This window comes from Mus musculus, chromosome X, assembly GCF_000001635.26.
Source record: "Mus musculus strain C57BL/6J chromosome X, GRCm38.p6 C57BL/6J".
NCBI lineage: Eukaryota > Metazoa > Chordata > Mammalia > Rodentia > Muridae > Mus > Mus musculus.
In genome coordinates this window covers 23,966,646-23,972,645 of record NC_000086.7, presented here as the reverse complement: position 1 = coordinate 23,972,645, position 6,000 = coordinate 23,966,646, and positions in this window count along the sequence as shown.

The window sequence follows — 6,000 nt, the reverse complement described above, 5'->3', positions numbered from 1 at the left end:
TACTTGAGCACCTAGTGCAGTTGGGTAATGTTTTGCACACTCTGGTGAAGACCAAAAAGATCCCTTAGTATCATGCCTAGATAGAAAAAGTCCAGTAGTCCTTGGGGAGGATGATTAATGTTATACAGTAAGTTGAACAGACTGAGAAAATTTCAGAGCTTACTGAGGAATTGGGTATTTCAAAGATTTTTGAACAGATGGTGTAGTTCATACAGTTATTTGTTTGGATGCAGACAGTTTCAGAGAGCCTTTAGCATAAAGGAAAATTACCAGAAGCCCTTGTTCAAATGACAAAAATCCTAAAATTCCTTGTGCAACAAGGAAACTACAAGAGGAACTTAGACAGATGGGAAAATTCCTAGATCCTACTGGTCATTTTCTTGTAATTTAGAGTACCTGAGTTAGAAGTCAAATGTTCTTCAGTTTCCTGTGAAGTTATGGGCTGTACCAAAGTCTCTTCTGAATAAAGATAGCATTATCCAGACACCCTAGTAGATGTGAGTATAATAGAGGATCTTGTTCCTATGGGTTCATTTCCAGAAATGCTTATTAATACAGGCAAGTTTCCACAGATTTTCACAAAGATGGGGAAGGGACTGAATTTGCTGTGCTGGTAAGGAAAGTCCAAGATGCTTTGGGGCATGTGGCAGCATTTCTGTAGTCTTTGGCACACAGGAAGACATACCTAAACAATCTGAGACAGAAAACAAATAACAGTCTATGCCCTGGGCATGCTTGGATGTACCTAGAATATTTTTGGAAGATGATGCATGTTGTATAGGCTGTTGAGAATATGCTGAAGGGCTCTGAGTTCCCTGAGCAGATATGCAAATTTAGGTAGATTGCAAATATTCTAGAGGCTTAAGACTAACAATGAAGATTCCTTCCAGAGATCCTCTTTCATATAGTGAATATCTATAGACCCCAAGGGAAATGGAAAAGGGCTTGTACTTCCTTGGACAGATGGAGAAGTATCCTGAGATTCTCCAATTCATCCCAAGTAATAACAATTTTTTTAATCCTATGAGTAGAAGAAGATCTCATAGCCTCTTTAGGAGATGCTAAATGTTTCAGAGTATCTTGAATAGATAATGTCTAGAGGCCTTCTGAAAAGAACTGAAACATTTCATAGGTCCTTGTTCACTTGGGAAGATATCCAGAGTCCTAGTTTCATCTATGGGTAGTCTCCATAGCCCTCCTGAGAGACAGACAATATTTTTCAGCCCCTTTGTTAGATGGCAATATTCCTGAATTCCTTTGAGTATATGAAGATGGTCGTAGAGACTCTGTATTACATGTTGATGGTCCTACAATGCCCTGTTATGATATAGACTATTCCAAACTGTCTTATTCTAATTGAGATTTTGTCCCTTTCCCTTGATCGGATACCAAAAGTTTTTTGGTCCCTTGTGCCAATGGTGACATTTGAAGAGTCCTTGCTAAAGGCAAATGATACAGATACTGTTTAGAAGGCATGTACAATTGCAAGTGCCCTAAGGCCTGTGAAGTAGATGGAGTACAGCTGGTGTGGAAGGTGAATATTTTACACCTTCTCTTGCAGACAGCAAAGACTCTTGAAATCCATGGCAGGTTGAAGAAGATACCAAATCCTCTGAATTAAAAGATGAACGTTGAACAGAAGAGGAAGTTCCTTCGGCTCCTAATGTCAGATGGAGAAATTTCTCCATCTTCTCTCACATTTGACAAATGCAAAAACTTTCTGTGTTCATATTTTGATGGATTCAAAACCTCTGGAGAAGATATCAAAAGTCCTAGTGTCTCTTGAGTAGATGGGGAATGATCCACTATTCCCTGTTCTGTTATGTACAGTTCACCAGATCATACAATGGTTTTCAAATGATCTAGAGTGTGTAGGATATATGGGCCAGGTTGCAAGACACCAGGTACACTTGTTGAGTTTCCTGCAATCTCAGGGGATGGCCAAGGTCTTTGAATGACTCTGTTAAGTTGGTAAGGTCCCTGAGGCTCTGAGGCAGATATTGCATGTTGGTGAGAACCTTAGATTAATATAGTCTTAAATTCTACAGTAAAGCAATAAGGGTTTTCACTGGACTTTCAGGAGATGATATATTTTGTACTCTCATTTTCATAGACCTGTGAAGTTTCACAGCCCCTTGTATAGAAAGCTTATGTTCTTCTGATCCTTGAGAAGATGACAATGAATCCATAATTCCTTGTGCAGATAAGGAATTTTCTAAATACTTTTAGGCAAATGTCAAAAATGCTTGAGTTCAAGTCACAGAGGAAGAAGATTCCACATCCCTTCAGCATATTGTGAATGTTCTGGTGTCTCATTTCCTAATGAGGAAAGTCCTGTATGCCCTCAAGCAAATGACAAAGCTCCTGGAATCCCTCAGAACAGTTTGTGAAGGTGTCAGAATTTTGTGTCTCTCCTTGTCTGGTTGTCCAGGTTTCAAATTCTCTAGTGAAGGTGCTAAATGTTCTAGAGACTCTTGGGTAGATAGTGAAAGATCCAGAAACCCTGGTGCTGTTGATGTTTCTTTGATAGGAGACCATGTATGCCACGTTTTACAGAAGAGGAAAGGTTGAAACTCTCTCAGATGGGAAGGTTCTGAAGTCTCCGCCCACAGAAGGATCAACTCTTAACTTATTTTTTGTGGGTCTTTCTGTGGTATAGGGATTAGAGTATAAATGTGGCTTCATAGAATGAGTTGGCAACTGTGACTTCAGTTTCTACTTTTGTGGAATAGTTTGAGGAGAAATTGGGTCTTCTTTAAAAGTCTGATAAGGCCTGGCGTGGTGGTGCAAGCATTTAATCCCAGCACTTGGGAGGCAGAGGCAGGCGAATTTCTGAGTTCGAGGCCAGCCTGGTCTACAAAGTGAGTCCCAGGACAGCCAGGGACACACAGAGAAAACCTGTCTCAAAAAAACAACTCTCTCCCCCACCAAAAAAAAAACAAAAGGAAACAAAAAAAAAAAAAACAAACAAACAAAAAAAAACAACCAAAAGGAAAAAAAAAGAAAAAAAAGTCTGATAAGATTCTGCAATAAAATATTTTGGCTCTGGCTTTCCATTGTTCTTCTTGTCAAAATGTTTTAATGACGACTACTATTTCTTAAGGAGTTATGGGACTATTTAGGTAGTTTGCCTAATCTTTATTTAACTTTGTTTTTTGGTTTTTTTTATTTTGTTTCTTTTTTTAATATTTTTATTAGGTATTTTCCTCATTTACATTTCCAATGCAATCCCAAACATCCCTCATACCCCCCCCCCCACTCCGCTTCCCACACACTCCCACTTTTTGGCCCTGGCATTCCCCTGTACTGGGGCATATAAAGTTTGCAGGTCAAATGGGCCTCTCTTTCCAGTGATGGCCGAATAGGCTATCTTTTGATACATATGCAGCTAGAGTCAACAGCTCCTGGGTACTGGTTAGTTCATAATGTTGTTCCACCTATAGGGATGCAGATCCCTTTAGTTCCTTGGGTACTTTCTCTAGCTCCTCCATTGGGGGCCCTGTGATCCATCCAATAGCTGACTTTGAGCATCCACTTATGTGTTTGCTAGGCCCCGGCATAGTCTTGCAAGAGACAGATATATCAGGGTCCTTTTAGCAAAATCTTGTTAGTGTCGGCAATGGTATCAGCATTTGGAGGCTGATTATGGGATGGATCCCTGGATATGGCAGTCTCTAGATGGTCCATCCTTTCATCTCAGCTCCAAATTTTGTCTCTATAACTCCTTCCATGGGTGTTTTATTTCCAATTCTAAGAAGGGGCAAAGTGTCCACACTTTGGTCTTCGTTCTTCTTGAGTTTCATGTGTTTTGCAAATTGTAACTTATATCTTGTGTATTCTAAGTTTCGGGGCTAATATCCACTTATCAGTGAGTACATATCATTTGAGTTCTTTTGGGATTGGGCTACCTCATTCAGGATAATGCCCTCCAGGTCCAACCATTTGCCTAGGAATTTCATAAATTCATTCTTTTTAGTAGCTGAGTAGTACTCCATTATGTAAATGTACCACATTTTTTTGTATCCATTCCTCTGTTGAGGGGCATCTGTGTTCTTTCCAGCTGCTGGCTATTATAAATAAGGCTGCTATGAACATAGTGGAGCATGTTTATTTCTTACTAGTTGGAAGAACTTCTGGATATATGCCCAGGAGAGGTATTGCAGGATCCTCCAGTAGTAACATGTCCAATATTCTGAGGAACCGCCAGACTAATCCAGAGTGGTTGTAGAAGCTTGCAATCCCACCAACAATGGACGAGTATTCCTCTTTCTCCACATCCTTGCCAGCATCTGTTGTCACCTGAATTTTTGATATTAGCCATTCTGACTGGTGTGAGATGAAATCTCAGGGTTGTTTTGATTTGCTTTTCCCTGACGGTTAAGGATGCTGAACATTTTTTCAGGTGTTTCTCAGCCATTAGTTATTCCTCAGGTGAGAATTCTTTGTTTAGCTCTGAGCCCCATTTTTTAATGGATTTATTTGATTTTTTGGAGTCCACCTTCTTGAGTTCTTTATATATATTGGATATTAGTCCCCTATCTGATTTAGAATAGGTAAAGATCCTTTCCCAATCTGTTGGTGGCCTTTTTGTCTTATTGATGGTGTCTTTTGCCTTACAGAAGCTTTGCAGTTTCATGAGGTCCCATTTGTCAATTCTCAATCTTATAGCACGAGCCATTGATATTCTATTCAGGAAATTTTCCCCTGTGCCAATATCTTCAAGACGTTTCCCCACTTTCTCCTCTATAAGTTTCAGTGTCTCTGCTTTTATGTGGAGCTCCTTGATCCACTTAGATTTGACCTTAGTACAAGGAGATAGGAATGGATCAATTCGCATTCTTCTACATGATAACCACCAGTTTTGCCAGCACCATTTGTTGAAAATGCTGTCTTTCTTCCCCTGGACGGTTTTAGGTCCCTTGGCAAAGATCAAGTGACCATAGGTGTGTGGGTTCATTTCTGAGTCTTCAATTCTATTCCATTGGTCTACTTTTCAGTGGCTATAAGAGTACCATGCCGTTTTTACAAAATTGCTCTATAGTGAATCTTTAGGTCAGGCATGGTGATTCCATCGGAGGTTCTTTTACCCTTGAGAAGAGTTTTTGCTATCCTAGGTTTTTTTTTTTTTTTTAGTTATTCCAGATGAATTTGCAGATTGCTCTTTCTAATTCGTTGAAGAATTGAGTTGGAATTTTGATAGGGATTGCACTGAATCTGTAGATTGCTTTTGGCAAGATAGCCATTTTTACAATGTTCATCTTGCCAAAGCATGAGCATGGGAGATCTTTCCATCTTGTGAGATCTTCTTTAATTTCTTTCTTCAGAGACTTGAAGTTCTTATCATACAGGTCTTTCACCTCCTTAGTTAGAGTCACGCCAAGATATTTTATATTATTTGTGACTATTGAGAAGGGTGTTGTTTCCCTAATTTCTCTCTCAGCCTGTTTATTCTTTGTGTAGGGAAAGGCCATTGACTTGTTTGAATTAATTCTATATCCAGCTACTTCAATGAAGCTCTTAATCACGTTTAGGAGTTCTCTGGTGGAATTTTTAGGGTCACTTATATATACAATCTTATCATCTGCAAAAAGTGATATTTTGACTTCTTCTTTTCCAATTTGTATCCCCTTGATCTCCTTTTGTTGTCGAATTGCTCTGGCTAGAAATTCAAGTACAATGTTGAATAGGTAGGGAGAAAGTAGGCAGCCTTGACTAGTCCCTGATTTTACTGGGATTGCTTCAAGCTTCTCACCATTTACTTTGATGTTGGCTACTGGTTTGCTGCAGATTGTTTTTATCATGTTTAGGTATGGGCCTTGAAATCCTAATCTTTCCAAGACTTTTACCATGAATGGGTTTTTGATTTTGTCAAATGCTTTCTCTGCATCTAACGAGATTATCACGTGGTTTTTGTCTTTGAGTTTGTTTATATAATGGAATACGTTGATGCATTTCTGTATATTAAACCATCACTGCATCCCTGGAATAAATACTATTTAG